We start from the raw sequence: 22,028 nt of genomic DNA, 5'->3' as shown, positions 1-22,028 counted from the left end.
TCTTTGTTTATGACAGGAAGGGGTCCGGAAATTACCATATTAATTAATGATAGTAGTATTTTTATATGGATTACCCAAATGAGTTTTTAAAAAAGTAAGAGAAATTAAATATCTTTCTACTTTTTCTTCATATCCTACTATTCATATGAAATAATGACAAGTAGATTAAATTATTATTAATTTCATTAAATGTATGATTAAATGTGACAGATGTTAACATTTAATGTGGTAGGAGAATAAATAAAAAGAAAATATAAGAGGATATGTAATTTCTCATAAACTATAAATAATACTATTAAATTTGTTTTCGTATAGGAGTAAATTGCATTCTAAGGGGCATTACCCAAGGGAGGTCTTATGTTGTGACATGATAAGGTCATCTTTACATTATCCGGGTGGCCAATCTTTTATCTTTGATTGTTTGGATTATTTCACGTTTACATGTTTACATTTTTATTCGTCATAATTATAATATCATATGCTAATTTTATACATGAACTTCATGATATAAATATCATAACATGTTATGTTACGATATAAACTCAATTCCTGCTATAAGTACTATGTAACATGAGAAACGTTGATAAAATAAAGTGGGCAACTACATGGGGCGCAAATTTTTTTTATTATATATTATATATGTATTTACTTAAAAATAAAAAACTTATAATAGCTATAAGAACATTTTTTTTCTGGCTCATCCTGAGCATTTGAGAATATTAAATTTTCAAAACCGGCTCTGCTATGTAATACAACGCTATAAGTACTAGGTTTTTAATATATAATATGATGTTTCAAAAAATGCCTTTGAAAGAAATCCTAATCACTCTATTTTCTTGTATTAGGAAAATATTCCAAAGGACACGTAGTATTTTGAACTAATATGGATTATTTATAAGGGAAAATTTACGAGGGTAACAAAATACAAAAGAATATATAAAAAACACCATTAAATTTTTCTTTATATACATATTATCAACAAATTATAACATTTGTATATGACAATTAGAATTTATTTTTTATATAATGATTAACACATGAGTAAATATATTTTTTTTAAATACCAAAAAACACTAATAACTAATGAAAATACTAGTTTGTATCGTTTGTATTGATAATTTATTTGAAAAATATTATAATGTGACGTCATAACTAGGGGTGTTTGGAAGTGCTTATCAAAATGACTTATTAACTTATTGATTTTCAAAAAGTAAACACCGACTTTTCAATGTAAAAAATGACTATTCAAAAAGTCAAGAATTCTTAGTTTTTCCAAAAAACCAATAAGTTATTTGAAAATGATGCTCCCTTTTAAGTTATACTAAGTAGTTTTCTCCATTTTAACGAATCCACTAGGTCAGAGCCGATATTTGTTGAGTTAGAATGAAAAAAATCAGATGAAACATTTTTCACTTTTTTTCTTTGGAAAATTAGATGTAAAAATTATATAATCTGATTAATATTATCTAAAAATAATTTCAAAATCAATATTTAATGCTATAAAGATATAAAATAATATTTTATTCATTTATAACTATATATCATAAGTGATAATCTTTAGATGTTTATTACTTATAAAAAAAGAAACAATCGGCTGCAAATGACGCGTATACTACGTAGTATGTACTACATATTACATAGTTCCCAGAAAAAGACTAGGTTTACACGTTAAGGCTATCCGAAGTAGTAGAGAAAGAGATGTGTGAACGTCTATGTGGCAGACCAGGTTACGCGTGAACACAACCCCGATGTCCGGTGGCTTGACTGTGAAGTGCTTGTGAAGACGGGCTAAGACGACCAATAGGATTTGAGTTTGTATATTTGACCGTTTCTTTCTTTCTTGTAGCTGTTGGAAGGAATAAAAAGAATATTTCAAATTTAAAATTAATCTCTCCATATATACATACATTGTACATATATTTTTACATCCGACAAACACACACTTTCAATAAAATGGATAACTTTTTAGTAATTTATGTTTTAAATTTTTTTTTAATATTTTTTAAGCAATGTAATGTTTTATTTGGTATGTTTTATGTTTTTTTAGTAATTTCGGTTTTATTTTTATTTTTTTTATGTTTTTAAGTAATTTAGGATTTAAATTTGTGTTTTTGTAATTAATGTAAAATATTTATTTAAGTTTTAAATTATGTTTTTTTACTTAATATAATGTGAAAAATAAAATAAAATAAAAATAAAAATAAAAAGATAAATATTGTGGAGTTGTAACCATTTCCAAAGGCTAGAGGTTTGGTATTGAGCTTGTAGTGGAACTGACGTGGCTGCTGAGTTGACAACACTTTTCTAGTGGGTTGGTGGTGACCACTCCCCTTATGCTATGGGGAGTGGTAACATTCCTAGCACATTGTCACATCAGATTTTTAAGTGACACACCATTTTTCTCTTTTAGCACCTAATTCTTAGCATTTGGTAGAGAGTAGTAAAACTCTTTGGTAATTTTTATTATTATTTAAATCAAGGTTGTAAAAATCGCTCGGCGGTAGCTTGGCGGTTGACTGACGATAAGCGATTAATCAGACTCGGCGGGGATTAATCGGCGATTAACCGGGGACCCTAAATTATTAATAAAATTATTTAAAAAATTAATATTTCCTAAAAAATTAAGTATTTGGAAATTTTAAATTTTAAAATTTTGAAATTTTAAAAATTTTAGTATAATATTTTAAAATTTGAAAGCTTAAAAATTTTGGTGTAATATTTTAAAATTATTTTTTTTTTGAATTTTTTAAATATTTCTCGCCTATGACCGCCGAGGACCGCCAAGGCCGCCAAGGACCGCCAAGCCCGAGTTTGACCGATTTTGACCAATTTCCGCCAAGCATCCTAATCGTAATCGGTTCGAGGCCGCCAAACGATTAATCGCCGATTTATCGGCCGCCAAGGCCGATTTCTGCAACACTGATTTAAATCAAAGTGGAGGATTGCAATCTGGTCAAACCATTGAGCACCAATCAACTTCTCCCTTTTCATTCTCTCTCATCTCGCCAAGGAGGTAACGCGTGCAACATAGCGAGCCCCTAATGACCGCTAGGAGACGATGTTCTCCTTCCCTTAACGAGCCTAGTGAGTGCTTTGGCACCTCCAATCCATTCACCCTTAGCCTAAAAGCCATCAATCACTTGCTTTGACTTATGACTAATAGGTAGGAGACTTTGACATTTGTTGGTGTTGAACTCACAATTTGAATTCTCTTTTTCTTTGCATAATTGATTGTTTATTTATCTAACGTATCATTTTCATAGTACTACATTAGACTAAAGGATTGTATACGAAAATTAACAATATGCTATAACATCATGTTTTTAATTTTGTTGTTACGTCATTGTATTCCAAAAGAGTTTTATATTCTACCAAAGTCATCAAAATATAAAAATGAATTTATAATTTAATAAAATTTTATATAATTTTATGAGAAATCAAATATTCTCTTATTTTTCTTCCTATTTATCTTCCTATACAATTAAATAATGACATGTGTCTTAAAATATTATTAATTTTATCAAAATATGACACTTGTCAATATTTCATATGAATAGAAAGATATGTAGTAAGAAAAGATAGGAAAATATTTAATTTCTTTAATTTTATATATAAAAAAATGACAGTACAGTTCGATTCTTTTAAATATAATATTTTAATAAAGAAAAGCTAAAAATATGATGTAATATTAACGAAACCTTAGGATTTAAATCATATGACCGACATAAATTATGATAGCTCTCGGTCACCGTAGTTAGCTTTTAGGCTCGACGGAGTGGGTTCGGCGAGGACTCGGCACAATTCGGCGAACACCGGCCCATGGCTTCGGCGAGCTCGGCTCGACGAGGCAACTCGATAAGTTTCTGCGTATGAGAGAGAATGAGATTTGTCCATTTTTTACCATTTATTCCATTTTCTCATTTCCAAAAACTAACCAATTTTTTTAAAAAAACCCCATTTTCAAACTATAACCCTTTTTTTAACTTTCAAAGTTTAAACTTTCTATCTTTTACTATAAATAACAAGATTAATCATCATTCTTCACTACATTCAAAACTTTTCCATTCTATTCTCCTAACAATTTATTTTTCATTTTCTTCAAAACCTCCTCACTCAAAATGGCTCGTGTTTGGTCACCTAAAGAAAAGATCTTACCATCTGGTTCATGGGTTGATGTAACAAAATGAAAAATCAACATTAACCCCCATTCAACTACTTTTTGGAGGAGATTCACCGAAGAATATAACCGCCAAGCCAATGTACCTCGAAATAATGAGCAACTCTTCTCCAAATGGAGACATGAAAACGTGATACATGAAGCCGATGTTGGTGAAAACGAAAAGTACTTTGCTAGTGAATTCTCTTGAGGTTTACCGTGTAGAAATTGACAAAAATTTCCGGTTTGTTTAGTTTTGGCAAATTATGAGGCAGCGCCGCAAATAGCGTCAAATTTAAGTTCGTTGTCTTCTAATTTCTAATTGGATGTGTGTTTAAATTTCTAGTGTTGTGTGGTAATTTAATTTCAAGTGTGTAAATTCCTTTCAATGTAACGACCCAAAATTCATAAGTAAAATTTTCATTTTTAAATTCATCAACCCAAACATCGCATGTCTTGAAATCATCCAAAATACAAACTATAACAAATTATCAGAGTAAAAGAGATCATAAATGCGGAAATGATGAGGGGGAGGATGTTGTGTCATCATGCCAGGTCCTTCCCTTTTATACCGAAAGTACCTGAAACCAAAAACATATATGTAAGTACAATGCTTAGTGAGCTTTCCCAAAATAGCACCACATAAATATAACAACATGTGACTGTTTCAGGTCCGTGACAACCCCCGAGTCTGTATCAACCCCATGGAACAACAAATAGCTGTGTCGGGTCCGTATCAACCCCGAGTCCATATCAACCCGAGTCTATAATGACCCTGAGCCCAGATTGGCTCCATACATATATCATACAATCACATAAGTAATATTTATATAATTTCATACATTCTACACATACGAATCAGTGGACCGACATTGGTGCCTTCAACCCACTAGTGTGGTAAGAAGACTCACCTCTAGCTGAAGGTAACTGAATCTTACTCTCAAGCTACTGCTAACACGACTACTCACACTAATCAAAACCCATAGACAATCCTAATTAAAATAAGGATTTAACCCATAATCCAAATAGTACTTTATCATATTAAGGGAAAAAGACCATTTTTCCCTTCCCATACATAACCCAACTAATCAAAGTCCAAAACTCCTAATAACCCAAGGCCTAAAAACAGCCCATTAGGTTTTTTGGTAGTACACTTGACGTTCCCACATTACGCCTAGTGTACATCACGATCTTGTAAAGGATTTACAGGGCCTCAACCCATTATGCTCAGTGTACGCCACGCCTAATGCCCTGGAGCTCAAACTCTCTTTTATTGTCTTAATGCATTAAGACTAAACGTTCAAACTTCAGATCTAAGCCTAATAAACATCTAAATCCATAAAGTTGCAACCTTTATTCCTTTTCACGACTACAAGGAGCCCAAAACCAAAACCCGAATTCATTTAACCATCTAAAACTCCATAACTCTTGCATGGAAGAAAACCAAGGCCCAAGCTTTCATTTTTATGACACTAAACACTCTAAAATGCCTGAAAGGACAACTCATAATCTCTGGAGTATTCCATACTCACAAAAAATCAAGGTTTTGGGACAAAAAGAACATAAAACTAAGCTTAAACAAGATCTATCAAAGCCATCATCAAGATTTGAACCTTATTGTTGGGTCTAAAAATATGGTTTATACTTTACTTTTCTAGGCTTTAATAGTTTTTGGTCTAGAACCGAAAACAACCTTGGGTTTACGGTTCATGTGGTGTTTGTGGTTGAGTGTGTTTGCGGCTGCAAACTCGTTTGCGGCTGTAAACACGTTTACGGCTGTAAACGTGTTTGCAGCCACTGTTCCCTATATATATAGTGTCAGTAGAGTCATAAGTGAAGGGGGGGCTAAGTGTGTGTAAATCAAGGTGTTCTAGAGAGAGAAAGTGAGAGAGAAGAAGAGTGTGTGTGTGTGTGTGTGTGAATCTCATATGTATGGAGCATCATTCATATTATTGAATACATCATAGATTCATCTTCATCTTCTTCTCCTTTTTCCATATTTGATCTTGCATCATCCACTTGATTGGGATTCCACACCATCAAGTGGATCTGATTGATACATCAAGCAAAATTTGGGACTTACAGTTGGTATCAGAGCTTGGATTGTATCAATCATTTTGGCAAGATCTAGAGCGTTTTTGCACTTTTTCTTAAAGGATTTTGCGTTTTTGGATAGTTTTTGACAAAATATTGGGGGTTTGTTCTTCGAGTTTTTCATAAAATTGGCTTTTTGATCGAGTTTTGGAGCTAAAAGTGAAAAAACATTGTTTTTGGTCTTAACCAGCGACGGGGTGGCGGCGTTTGCGGTTAGCAGCTAGGGTTTCCGAAGCGTATACAGCCGGAAACGATTTGCGGTCAGCAGGGTTTTCGGTCCGAGGTGTTTACAGTCGCAAACGGTTTTCGACTTCGGTGGAGCGGTGTGAGGGTTCTCGGATGAAAACGCATTCTCGGCGGCAATCTGTTCTCGCCTCGGACGTTTTCGGCCCAACACGTGTTCGGCTGTCCTCGTGTTTGGTCCTCGCGCGCGTAGTTCTCGCAGATTCTCGTTCAGCAGCTTATTTTCAAAAATTCTGGAGTGGAGGAGGATCGGACCCAGGTCTCTCCCACACTCACCCCACCAACTAACCAATTGGTCTAGGATGCTACACGGTTAACATCTTCCCGATTTAATTCAAATAGCGTCTTTTCTTCGGTCCAGTTTTGCAATTGTGACATTTTTGGCCCAAAATTCATTTTTTTAATTTTAAAGTTTCATTTTCAACCCAAAGCTTTGACTTTAAATTTTTGACTTCCTAAATTTGACTTTTGACCTTAAAAATTTGACTTTGACTTTCAAGTTTGACCTTTGACTTTAAACTTTGACTTTCTTGTTTAACCTTCAAAAATTTTCTTTTAGCTTTTCGGTTTGACTTCTAAGTTTGACTTTTCAAGTTTGACCTTTAAGTTTGACTTTTTAAGCTTGACTTTTAAGATTGACTTTTGAGGTTTTAAGTCAAAGGGATTTTTTTTAAAACAATGATTTCCTCAAACATCCCAGTCAATGAAGTTTCATGTTCTAAATCTTGTGAAGCTACAATTAAATTTCTCCGTGAACAAAATAATTTACTAAAAAGGGAAAATGAGGACCTTAAATATGAATGATATACTCTTAGGAAGGCCCAAAAACCATTAAAAACACAACTAGAGGCCAAAACTAGGGATTTTCGAAAACTTCAAGAGGAATATAACAAAAAATGTGAAAACTATGACTATGTTAAGAGACAGCTTGCCGAATTAACTGCCGAACTTGATGCAATGAAAGCTAAATATAATGATGCTGAATTCACGATTAAGAAATTTGATGTGTCAAGTGAGGTAGTTGTTTCTATGATAGAAAAACAACTAAAATTTAAAGATAATCAAAATAAGGGTCTGGGGTATAATAGTGTTCCACCTCCCTTTAATGACAACTATAACCCACCCCTTGAGATCAACGAGGAAGAAATGCCTGCTCAGAGCTTCAGTTAAGACTGAATCATTTGGGCCAACCGAGAATATTAAGGTGAACGTTTTTTATGATTCTACTTCTTGTGCAGGTAAAGTAGTGGAAGATGAGAACAAGGAGAACACTATTGAACAAACCAATGACTCCTTGAACTCTGAATCTGTTGCTTCTAATTCAGTTACTTCTAAACCTGCTGTTGCTAAATACAGGCGACCAAAACAAGCGAAACAAAGTGCCTGCTATAAGTGTGCTTGTGGGAACAATCAGAGACAAGGCAAGGTAGTTCTACCGGTGGCAAGCAGAAACAATTCATACATGAAGAAAAAGACATGTTTTCACTGTGGAACACCTGGACACATTGCCAGAAATTGTCCAAATCGCGCATACGTTCCCTACTATGCACAAGGCTGGCAGAACACTCAAAGAGGGAGCTTTTCCAAAAGAAAAGCTTCGAGGCCACGTTCAAGCAATGGTGACTGGAACGCACAGAAGACCAAGAATCAAAATCCCAAAGTCAGGAAGGGAATGCCGGCCAAGAAGTCCAATCCAAGAGATGCACCAGTGAAACCTAGATCAGTTAGATCAAAGTCATCTCGACGGCCGACTACAAGTTCAAAAGCAAGTACTGAGCCACCCATCCGATCGAACAAGAAATGGGTTAAACCCAACTACAGATGGGTACCAAAGGTTCAATCTCCCAAATCGTCTAATGATTCTAACATTTCTTCATCTTTTGTTTGTGATAAGCAGGATATGTCATGGGAGAGAGTACCTTGCAAGGATGACAAAGGTCGACCCAGTTTCAAAATGGACTGGGTTCCAAAGATCAACTGATCCCGTTTTGTGCTGGAGCAGCTATGGAGGCATATCATCAGACTTCGGTTTGTTGATAGTGGCTGTTCCTAGCACATGATAGGGAATATCTCTCAACTTCACAAAACTCAGATTTTAAATTGAGGGTATGTGTCCTTTGCGAGAAAGAAATGAAGTAAGGAGAGGATCACACATGGGGTTTGTGCTTAACGATGTGAAGAATTTTTGGCTCTATTCTGAGATTGAAATATGTGTGCTGTTCTCAGACCTTCTGGATGCAAATTCAATTGATGACTTACAGTTTGAGTTTTCTTCTCGATACCCCTGAGTTTTTCTTACAATGATTCGTTTTGAAGATAATCTTTTATTTTCTTATAGTCTTTCATTAGTAGGTGTTGTTTGGTAAGTGATATGAAGTCTAGTGCTAAAGGGAAACCTGATATTCGTGTAATGCACTAAAGCCGAATTGTTTAGACTCTGTGTTCAATGTGATGGTAGGCATGTAGGGTTCAAAAGAACTAGACTTAGATTGACAATGAAAGGACTAGAAAATATGAACTTAGATTGTTTCATTTGGACTGACCATACGACGCTCGGGTATATTGAGCAGTGAGATAAACATGGGAACCTGCGAGATACACTAAAAGTTATTATCTAGAACTATGGCTCAACATTTCCTTGATGTATGGACTCATGTCCTTAATTCCGGTATTGATAGGGCGACTGGTGGTTTTGATAAAGTAGGTCTGTAGGAAATTATTTTCTTGCTTTCTATCTGTTAGTCATATGTTGCTTCCTCTGCGTGATTGGAAGAGATCCGACCTGGAATGAAACATATGCAACTCTATTTCTATGCATCTCCTTATATATGCAATTCTTTCTATCTGTTAGTCATATGATGTCTCCTCTGCGTGATTGGAAGAGATCCGACCTGGAACACAGCATATGCATCATTCTACTTCTCAATCCCTCTATATTAGTTAGCCATATGTTGTCCCCTCTGTGTTATTGGAAGAGATCCGACCTGGGTCACAACATATGCACCTATCTCTAAATCTGACTTCCCTCTTAATGATTGTCTACTCACCTAAAGTAAAGAGTTATTTGGAAGTTCTTGATTACCGGGGTATATCGGGAAGTGGGGAACACGTTCTAGTACATCTAAAATTGAACCATTTAATAGGTTGTCTGTAGATCTCACTGCTGAATTTAAGTGGACAACAATATCCTTGGTCGTCGTCAGCTAAATGTCTATTTAAGTATATAGGTACAACTGTCTTGTCACTTATAACTTGTCCAATTTGTCAAGATCCTTTGTGTTTAAGTGGGCCACAATATCAGTGATTGACCAGATCCAGACATGCAGGCGTGTGCTGATAATGGAGATTGAATTGCTTGACAACTTTGATCCCAAATAATTTTGTTTTTATTAAATTTGTTCATAGTTTTCCTCTATGCACAAATTTAGGGGTGGAATTAAAAATTTTAAAAACCAAACAAAAATCAGAAAACCAAAAATCCAAAAATATTGTTATTTCTGTTTTATTTCTTTTTCAGAAAAATATAAAAAATCCAAAAAATATTTTTTGTTTCTGTTTTATTTTTTTTAGAAAATATGAAAAAATACAAAAATATTTTGTGTTGAGTTTGTTTTTAGTTTTGTCTTGAAAAGTGAATTCAGATGTAGATAAGACTCATGGAGACTGTATCAAGATTTTCTGAGCTAAGGCTTCATCCGTGATTGTCGAAAAATTTTCATTTGAAGGAACAAGAAATGAAGATTATTCTTTCAACATTCAATCTTTCACCCCAGAAGCAAGGTGAAATTGCACTTGAAGATTATGTGACAGATTGCATTGAAGCCTCCTCAATCAATTTGCTGCTATCTATGTACCTGCTGAAGTGATCCAGAAGATTCGTTCTCTGATATTCTCTCTGAAGATTCTCAAGCTGAAAGCGCCAATTTTCAAGAATCTCTACATGAAACCTCCTCACCCAACGTGCGTTCAAAGTCAAATTTTGAAGAAAATGCCCAACTGTTCAAGATGATGTCACTCACTTAGAAGACTCATATGCTCATCTTGAAGTTGTGAAGAAATAGAAGACAAAATGCTGAAGCCAAGCTCCAAATGAAGATTGACAAGAAAAGCCAGCTACATTTTTAGGGGGAGTTTGTTGGGTCAAAGAAAAGAAAGCTATAAACCAAGGGGGAGATTGTTGGGTCTAAAAATATGGTTTATACTTTACTTTTATAGGCTTTAATAGTTTTTGGTCTAGAACTGAAAACAGCCTTGGGTTTACGGTTCATGTGGTGTTTGCGGTTGGGTGTGTTTGCGACTGTAAACACGTTTACGGCTGTAAACGTGTTTGCAGCCACTGTTCCCTATATATATAGTGTCAGTAGAGTCATAAGTGAAGGGGGGCTAAGTGTGTGTATATCAAGGTGTTCTAGAGAGAGAAAGTGAGAGAGAAGAAGAGTATGCGTGTGTGAATCTCATATGTATGGAGTATCATTCATATTATTGAATACATCATAGATTCATCTTCTTCTTCTTCTCCTTCTTCCATATTTGATCTTGCATCATCCACTTGATTGGGATTCCGCACCATCAAGTGGATCTGATTGATACATCAAGCAAAATTTGGGACTTGCACTTATACCTCCTGAAGATGCACAAAGATGAGTTAAATTTGGATCCAAAGGCTTGAGAGCAACACCACAACTCCAAAGGTTTTCTTTCATCACCAAGAGCACCAAAAAGTCACTCTAAAGCTTCAAAACTCACACACAAGGATTAGGGTTTCAAGATGAAAGCTAAGAGAGATGGAGGTTGGATGTAAGAAAGGGTTTAAGGCCATAAAGGTCTTTAAATAGGGTACAAAACCAAAAAATTAAGGTTTTCCCTCTGCATGAGTACGCCCAACGTATACATGCGTACGCCCAGTGTACACAAGGGAATCCGCGTCCAACTTTAAGGACCGACACCCAGTGTACCTATCTTGAACGCCCAACGTAGGGACTAATTTTCCAATCTTTTTAAGGAATCAATGCTAAAAATGAAAATACTTGGAACACTGGAATTTCAAATCACCCCCACTTGAATCAGACTTCATCCTCTAAGTCTGCTACTACAAACAAGTCTGAGTAGTGCTCCCTCATCTTATCCTCAGGCTTCCATGTCCGCTCCAATCCCTTCCAGTGCTGTTGTTGCACCTTAACCAAGTTCACCACCTTATTACACAGAGTTTTGGTCTTTCTATTGAGAATCTCAATCGGCCTCTCGACATAGTTTAGGCGCTCATCGACTTGAACGTCATCCAAAAAATCACCACCGAATCATCGGCTACACACTTCTGCAACTGAGAGACATGGAAGGTGTTGTGGATCTGACTGAACTCATCGAGTATGCAACCTTGTCCACCCGGACGAAAATCCTGAATTGAACAATAAAACGGGGGCTCAGTTTGCCCCGTTTCCGAAACAGGATGACACATTTCCAAGGTGACACCTTCAGAAGCACCAAGTCCCCCACCTGAAACTCGAGGTTCGAACGTCGCCGATCAGCATAACTTCTTCTGCTGGCTGGGCGTGACTCTCAACTTATCACGTACTTGTTGAATCAACTCAGTTGTCTTAAGCACCACTTCGATACTCCTCCAAAATTTAGCACGTACACCCAAAGCATATCTTCGAGCACCTGAATCGTCCGCTCGCTCTGTCCATCGGTATGGGGGGTGGTATGCTATACTGAAATACAACTCAGTGTCCAAATCCTCATGAAACTTCCCCTAAAACCTGGAGGTGAAACGAACATCTCGGTCTGAAACCACCGATACTGGCACTTCGTGCCAAACCACCACCTCCCGAATGTAAATGCCAGCCAGCTTCTCATCATATATACTCTCAAAAATAGTAATGAAATGTCGTTAATCTATCAAGAATGACGTAGATAGAATCAACTACATGTTTCGTCCTTGGTAGTTTTGTGATAAAATCCATGGTGATCTCCTCCCATTTCCACATGGGAATAGGTAACGACTGCATCTTGTCGTGGGGTCTCTGATGTTCGGCCTTGACTTTTCGACAACTCTGGCACCACTCTACAAAACACACACCACACTCTTCATACAGGGCCACCAATAGCTCAACTTTAAATCCATGTACATCTTTGTGGCCCCTGGATGGATCAAAACTTTAACTTATGAGCCTCTTCTAGAACTGTCTGTCTCACCCCACCAGTAGTCGGAACCCAAACCCTACCACAATGACACAACAAACCCTGACTATCTCTGACGAATAAAGGAATCTGCCCCCTCATCCGCTCCGCCTTCCAATTCTCCTTTTTCAATCCCTCCATCCAAGCCTTCTTAATCAAATCTAACAAAGGAGAAATGACAACCATCCTCAGACACATATCCTCTATAGGTGCGCTCATAGCCTTATGACTCAGAGCATCAGACACCACATTGGCCTTCCCAGGTTGGTCATGATCTCACAATCATAATCCTTTACCACATCCAACCATCTCTATTGCCGCATATTCAAATTCGGCTGATCCATCAGGTACCTCAAGCTCTTGTGGTCAGTGTAGATAATACACCTAAACCCATATAGATTGTGTCTCCAAAATCTTGAGGAGAAAAACTAAAAACCCAACTCCAAATCATGTGTAGGGTAATTCGCCTCATAAGGCTTTAGCTGCCTTGAAGCGTAAGCAATCACATGTCTTATCTACATAAGGGCAACTCCCAAACCTGATATAGAGGCATCACAATAAACAACAAAATCATCCATACCCTTGGGAAGCACGAGAATTGGGGCCTCACACAATCTCTGCTCAGTGTCTCAAAAGCCAACTGTTGATCGCACCCCCACCGAAAAGTAACATTCTTCTTTGTCAAACGGGTCAAAGGTACAACAATCTTGGAGAAATTTTGGATAAATCTCCAATAATATCCTGCAAGGCCTAGGAAGCTCCGAATCTCCCATCGCATCACGGCCTCGATCTTGGCCGGATCGACCAATATACCCTTATGGTTGACAATGTGCCCCAAGAACTGCACCTCGCGCAACCAAAACTCACATTTAGAGAACTTGGCATACAACCTCTCCCTTTTCAGGGCCTCCAACACCTCCCGTAAATGATCCACATGCTACTCCTTGGTCTTGGAGTAGACCATATGTAACGCCCGAAAAATCGGGCTAGACATTTAAGATATATTACAAGTTTCGTATTAAGGAAAAATAGGAAAAATCAACCGAATTGTCTGTTAGTCGTAAAAATAAGTGCGCCAAAACACACACACACACACACACACACACACACACACATATATATATATATATATATATATATATATATATATATATATATATATATGTATATATATATATATATATATATATATATATATATATATATATATATATATATATATATATATATATAGAAACTACACGTCGTCTTGATCCCGAAAATATAAATTTCGTAGAAAGCCCACTCCGTATGAATTAGATATGATTTTTATAAAGATATAGTCAATCGCGCACAAGGAATGTGTGACATCAAAAGGTACGAAGAGAATGGTTGACGTTTGGGAAAAGTCACCAAAATGAAAGTCGTAGTACTCCTTAATATAATAATTTTGGAAACATGAACACCAAAATCGGAGTTCGTACAAGAGAGTTATGATTTTTGCAAAATCATTAAATCTTATAAAAATAGGGACAAAAAATAAAGTCGGTATTAGCTGATGGAGTCAAAAGGAAAGTTGTAGATCTCTTCTAGAGCTTTCCGGAGATATAAATAACGTTGAAAACGGAGTCTGTATGAAGAAGTTATGGAATTGACAAAATCTGTATTTTGCGCCCTGCGTAATACGTCAGGTGCGCGTCGCACGCTTCTAGAAGGTGAAATTGTGAACCACGGAGAGCCTGACACGTGACACAAAGTGGCTTGGGAGATGTAGCCTTAAAATGCACGACGTGCACATATTTTGCACGCTGTGCATCCCAAATTTGGCTATAAATACCTCATTTGTGATCCTTTCCTTCCACACACATCTCCACAACTCCCTCTCTCGATTTCCTTCAGTTTTAGCCCATTTTCTCTTCGTTTTATCCTTCGGAGAATCCATGTAATCCCTGAAGTAGTAATAGCTAGCAAGTAGACGCTCTTCTAGCACAATTTTCAGACTTTTGTCCAAGAAATCTCTGTCATTGAAAGTGCTAAGGTGAGGTTCTGCCTAAATTCTACGACATCCACTTTTATCAGGCGAGTAAATAGTCCCTTTTATGAACATGATTTTAATACAAGTCTTAATTAAAGTATAAAATATATGTTAGTAAGTTTATGTGCGAGCTATATGCTTATTTTCTGGTTTATGTGTTAGAAATGTATTTAAGGATATATGACATGCGAACCAGATATGGTTCTATATATGATAAAAAGGTATATGTCTATTTTCGCATGATAACAATAACAAAAGTATCATTAGGGAAATAAACAAAAGTATATTAATACTTAAAATACTCCACACTAAATATATATATAGTAAGATAAGATAGTGTTATCTAGACAGAGTTGGTATTAATGGTTTGGTAGCTATGCTCGTTAATAATATAAGACTAATTCAATTAAGTTTGATATCGGGTAGTCTCATTCAAGACGTGTGTGTGTAAGTTAGGAATAGAGAGTAGAATTTTGTTCCTTGACACTTTCATGTATTGATGTACGGTAGCTCCGTATGGGAGTACGATATAGTATTCCCCTTGGGATGACCAGATATGGTGGGTCCTGATCAGACAACTGTAATGGTATGTCTGCATATTTTTGGATAACCAAAAATAAGAGGTCCTCCTCAGATAACCGTAGGTATGTCTGCATATTTCTAAACGGTTCATCATGCATGATAATTCCTCCTGATAATCGTAGACTAGGATCTGTGAGGATCGATTGGGTGCAGGTAGGATTAGGTATGAGGGTATGTTGATATCCAAATCGGATGCACATCTATATTGTTTGGTAATAATTGTTTTTACAATATTATATATATATATATATATATATATATATATATATATCAAGGTTGCAGAAATCGCTCGACGTAGGCTAATCGGTTGACTAGGGTCAAAGGATTAATCGGCTAGGCGGGGATTAATCGGGGACCATTAATTATTAAAAATATTATTAAAATTTTAATAAATATAACATTAATCATAAAAATATAAGTAAATAAGAACAATTCAACTACATGGTTTGACTCTTTTTCTATTATTCTTGTGAAACAAAGTCAATTCAAATACATGATACAATTCAACACACTCCAACATCCACACAAATTCTTGAATATACAAGTTTTGAATTAAAGAACTTGTTAAAAATTTATTAAACCCTACAATCAGATTTGGAAAATGTGAACCCTCTCCACTTAAATCAGAATGAATATTCTATTTCTTTATGTTTTGAATGCCTCATTATGTGATGGAGGACCATCTGTTTCCCTCCCATGATCCTGCTTCTCTTTACAAACCCATCAATAACATGGTATATGAAACAACATCGCACTCATGTATTTCATCGAGCAGGTGGACTGCTCTAGTAATTTTTCCATTTCTCATCAAACCACAATTCGAATTCTATTCTTGCTACTGATAATCGAGACACTAACCTGCAATTCCAATCCAAAATCATAACTAATAAGCACTATCGACATCAACAATTCATAATGTCTGTGAATTCAATTCGAAATCACAAAACATCTACTGATTACCACATCGAGATGCAAATTGCAGTTTTTAAAATCGATTAAAGGTTTATACACAAATGAAAAGAAAAGTGAATTAGAGGGATATCGATTAAAGGAATACCAGTGAAGGAGCCGATGATCGCTTGAGATGCCGATAATAGAGCTGCGGGGTAGTCGGCGCTGAAAGAGATGTTAGTGATCGCTTCAGGAATTAGAGTCGAGCAGGGTAGGAGCACCAACCTGTGACTAATCTGATTCACTTGAGTCATCGTCGTCGTCCCCTTATATTTCACCCAAATGGCATAGAGAACTGGTGGAGAAGTGATGAATGGATAATCAAATCTGTCATCTAATATGTGTATGTATAGAACTAAAGAGTGTTCGATGGAGCTGTGACAAAAACTAAAGAGTTATAAGTTTCCCACATCGCTGGTGCGATAAGAGATGAAGGCAAAACTTATTCTACAAAAAGGGAAGTCAGCTCCTTTGAGAATCAAACCTAACTAAGTTTGGGCTAGTCGGCTCCTTTGTGCTGGTGGGTATTATAGAGTTAGCTAAGCTGACTTGGTCCGAGTTGAGTCCGAGTTGGAACGAATTAGTCCGATTTGGACCGTCTTTGACCGATATTGACCAAGGCCAATTAGCTTACCCGATAATGCTTATTCATAAGCAGCTGGAGTCCGCCAAGCGTCTAGGCGCCGATTAATCGGCCGCCTAGACAGATTTCTACAACCATGATATATATATATATATATATATATATATATATATATATATATATATATATATATAAATAATAATAATAATAATAATAATAATAATAATAATAATAGTAATAATAATAATAATAATAATAATAATAATAATAACAACAACATTGTGGGATTAAAATCCCTATGTACTCAGCAAGTTTCCCAACCTGACCCACTTAGTTTATTTGAATCACAGGTTATTAAATAAAGGTACCCGGATAATGATATATAAGAGGTTCACGTGTAGACCGTTATTCTATTGAGACATTATAAGTCTCCATTTATGCTTATGTTTCTGTATTGATGATGACATCTCGAGTTTCATAATTAAAACACATTTCTTTGAAAATGTTTTGATAATATTATTATCATGTTTTTGGGACAAATTCTGCATAATAAATCTTTTTAATAGAATACTCTGATTTAATAAGCATAAACAAATCTGTCTTTTCTGGCCGTAAAAATGGGGATGTCACACCAGAGTATGATCGATAAACACAATCACCGACCGATCCAGCATCAGCCTGCATTCCCGGTTCATGAGATCCATGAACGCTGTTGGCGTGTTGGTGAGCCCAAAAGACATCACCACGAACTCGTAATGACCATAACAAGTTTTGAAGGTCGTTTTCCACACATCCTCATCTCTAACCCTCACCTGATGGTAACCTGATTGCAAATCAATATTGGAAAATCAAGATGCAACATGAAGATGGTCAAATAAGTCTTCGATCCTCGGAAGTGGGTAACGATTCTTCACCATTAGCTTATTCAACTCCCGATAGTCAATGCACATCCTGTGCGAACCGTCCTTCTTCTTCACGGACAGGATCAGTTCTCTCCAAGGTGAGCTACTCCGCCGAATAAATCCCTTGTCTAGTAGCTCTAGAAGCTACACGTACACAACTTCTGCATCTCTAGTGGTGTCAAGTGATACGGTGCATTGGCTATTGGGGCCACACCAGGAACAAGATCAATTTGGAACTCGACCTTCCTCTTGGGAGGCACTCCTAGAAAACCCTTAGGAAACACATCGAGGAAATCCCGAATAATGGACACCTCACTCAACGCCGTCTTTCCCTCAACCCGAGTATCCACCATATAAGCCAAAAACCCAGAACAACCCTATTGAAGACATCTCCTGGCCCTCGCAGCTGAACAGAGAGTCGGCTCATGAGAAGCTCCCTCACAAGGAATAACCAGTTCTCCCCCACTTGGGGTTCGAAATCTCAATAGTTGGCGCACACAGTCACTCATGGCCCCATTGGGACACAACCAGTCCATCCCGATAATAACATTTGACCCTCGCAGAGGAATCGGTATCAAATCAATAGAGTATATCTCGTTGAATAGGTTCAAGACACACCAACGATGAACCTTGGAAGCATTCATAGAACGATCATCAACAATCTAGACCTCCAGTGGATAATCCAGAATCCCAGGAGCATCACTAAAATTTTCATATAAAGTTAAATTATTGATGTGTAAATGAGTTGTCTTTCCTATAAATAGGGAGAAATTTATATGGAAATTCGAACTTGAATTTTTCATATTACGCGGATTTGAAGACCAAAGTGACCTTGATTCTTGAAGCTTACGAAATGATGCAATTGGAATTTCGAAAATGATTTATTTTCGAAATGGGTTTGGTTTTATTGAAGATTTTTGGGGCGTGTTTTTATGCTAAACTTTTGGTGATCAATTTGGAGTTTGAGAAGCTCGTGATCATTCGTTGATGCTCGGTTTGTATGGTCTCATATCCTAGAGCCCAAATTGAAGAATCATGGAAGAATTGAAGATTGAAGTTCGTTTCGACATGTGTCACCCTTGAGGCTCGGATTGCGTAGTTGCTCGATTTTGGAAGATTTGAAGTGGGTCATTCATTCCTAACTTTAAGGGGGAGAATGTTGGGGTACAAAGTTTTCCTTGAATGACTTTGTAATGTTTGATTTTTGTAAAACCCACTTGCATGTGGAGTATTAGCCTTGTGACACATGAGAGATAGAGAGTGAGAGAGAGACATGTAAACACCTCTATATAAGGTGGGTTTAGTCCACTTGTAGAGGTGTGCTTGAGAGATGTAAAAGTGAGTGTGTAAGCATGTGTTATTTATGTAGTCTAGATCTAGATCCTTTTTGTGCAACACCATATACAATCAATACATCTCTTGAACACCCAAATCAGAATGTTCATTGTGCAAACTTTAATTCCGCATGCCAAACCATGTTCTTATTTCTCTACAATTGGTATCAGAGCGGGTCTTCAAGATCAAGGTGATTTTTGAAGAACGATTCTCGGTTTGGCAACATTTGTCACAATTGGAGAAATTTTTGGTGAGTCTCTCTCTATGATCTCTCTTAATCTCATTGAATCGTGCGTTGCGTTCTTGATTCATGATCGTTTGACTCGTTGGATCAAATTTTTCTTGAAAAACCCCATTGTTGTGATCCAATAATTTTTCATTGATCAGATTCCAATTCAATCCTACTTGTTTGTTTGATTCAATTTTCAAATTGTATTTGTTCCAAAATTACTTTGTGATCTAAGATTTTCGAATTTTGTACTGTACATAAATCATTTGAGCCCAAAAAGGGTTGACCATTACTGTTTATGAAATATTTTCAAGCCCAATCTTCAAATGCGATAGATACTGTTCAATTGATTTTAATCGGATATGAAGTGTTTCTCTTATTCATATTAAGTCGCTTAAAAGACTTGTACTATTCAGCGTTCTTGATTGTTAATACGAATATGATTTCTTCGTGTCTTTCATATCGATTGTTGATTATAAAATCTATCTTGTGAATCGATTCTTTCTGATTTGTATAAACTCAAAATCGATTTTAAGCAAGCAATGAATAATCGATTTAATTGAAGAGTCAAACTTAGTAGAAAGTCAAATTCGAGATTTAAAGTAATGAATTGATGAATTGGATGTCGAAATCGTTTGTTGCAAGATGGATATGGGCTATTGATGTCGACATCATAGTTAATTTGGGATTTAATTTCGAAAATTTGATGTGTTCATGTTCGTGTGTAAAGGGCTGTGACGTTAAACAGCCTTCGATTGTTGATCTTGGATAGTCAAAAGTCACTGAAGTCGAGTTGATCTTGACTGAAAAGTGAAGATTTGGGAACAATGTCAATTTTGAATGGTATCGAGTTCGTGTATTGATGTCGATTTTGAATGATTCGCTTTTGTGTTGATACACCGATAATGAACAGGTTTGATGGGTTATTAAATGATTTGGGATCTAATGGTTGAACTGGAAAAGCGAAGGCATGATATTAATTGGGTTGATGTTTTCGTTTTTGAAATCGATGATTCAAAGTCGATTTTTGTCGATGTGGTGTACTGTGATGATAACGAAAACTGGGTTAATTGTTATAAAAGAAGAACAGGAACAATTTTGGGGAAGAAGAACTTGAATTAACGATGATTTGGGAATTGATGTTGGCTAATGAAGTTTGTTGTTGATGAAAAACGAAGAGTTGTCGATGTTTGCAAAAGAAAGGATTTTGGGTTTGGTGAACTGGAAAACGAACGAAAAACGAAGACCATAAGAACGATTATTGATTTTGGGTTGACGATTTTCAACTGTGAACTGGGTTTGGAGTCGATTTTCGAATGTTTGATGACGATTCTTGAATGAAAAGCAAAGTTAATGTTGGAGTCGATCAATCGAAGCCTTGGTTATATGATCGATGGGTTGGAGTTGGTTGTTTTGATGTCCAGGGCTTTACATGATTCAGGAACGAAGGGATAAAACGAGCAGAGAGTAGTAATGTGCGAAGACTTGATGTTAAGTTGTTGTTGAACGAACGAAAATTTTCGATTCAGTGAATGAATGATTAAGATGTTACTGTTCACTGGATAGGCTTCGTATGCTTCGTATGCTGTGAATTTTCGTATGATTGGGGATGATAAAGTTTCATACGAAGAGGGTAATCTGGGTTTATTGAACGAAGGATTGCTGTGTTTGTGAATGTTCGAAGGGTATATTTGTGAATTACATACGAAGGGGGTATTTTGGATTTGTAAGCACGGGTGTTTGGGATTTTGTACGAAAAAATAAAGGATGGATTCGTACGAATTAAAGAAGAAGGCAAAGTTTCATAAATGGTCCTTGAAGTTTCGACTGTTTGACAACTTTTCAAACCTCTTCGTATGATAGCCAAACCCTTCGTATGTTTTGTCAAAAATGCTTCGTATGATTTGAACAAATGAACAATTTTCGAATTCAGCCCCTAAACTTTCGAATATTTGGTAACCTCAACAATTAATTGAAGTTTCGAATGTTTGACACTTTTCACCCAAATTCGAAAATTTTCTGAAGCTTCGAATGTTTGGGACAACTCTTCGTATGTTTGGTGCACAAAGACAGAATTTTCGAAAATAGTCCCTGAGGCTTCGAATGTTTGGCGGTTCATACCCAAATTCGAAAAAGGACTGTTTTTGCTAAAAATTGAAAAAAATGCATTTTAAACCCCTGCAGTTTGTGCAAATTGACGCTTTCTACCCTGCTTTGGAAAAGGGGGAGAGTTTTGCATATTTTGCTATTTTGGGCGCACCGGGTCACTGCAGAAATTTGAAATTGACAATTTCTACCCATTTTTGAGAAATTTTGTCAAAGGCGATCCGTGAACGAAGCTAAAAATTGAATATTTTTTGGGTTTTCCGGATTAAAGCACAAAGTTTATGCCACATGTTAAGGGGAAGTTTTGACACGAAAAATTCCGAATAGAGCACGTTCTCTTTCCTTGAAGGTTTTATAATCAAATTTCGATTATAAAAAGGGGGAGAAATTTATATGGAAATTCGAACTTGAATTTTTCATATTACGCGAATTTGAAGACCGAAGTGACCTTGAATTTTTGAAGCTTTCGAAATGATGAAATTGGAAGATCGGAAGTGATGTATTCGAAATGGGTTTGGTTTTATTGAAGATTTTTGGGGTGTGCTTTATGCTCAACTTTTGGTGATCAATTTGGAGTTTGAGAAGCTCATGATCATTCGTTGATGCTTGGTTTGTATGGTCTCACATCCTAGAGCCCAAATTGAAGAATCATGGAA

Source organism: Lactuca virosa, chromosome 4, assembly GCF_052849685.1.
Source record: "Lactuca virosa cultivar CGN04683 chromosome 4, Lactuca_virosa_CGN04683_v6, whole genome shotgun sequence".
Taxonomy (NCBI): Eukaryota; Viridiplantae; Streptophyta; class Magnoliopsida; order Asterales; family Asteraceae; genus Lactuca; species Lactuca virosa.
Note: the sequence above shows the minus strand (reverse complement) of the source record.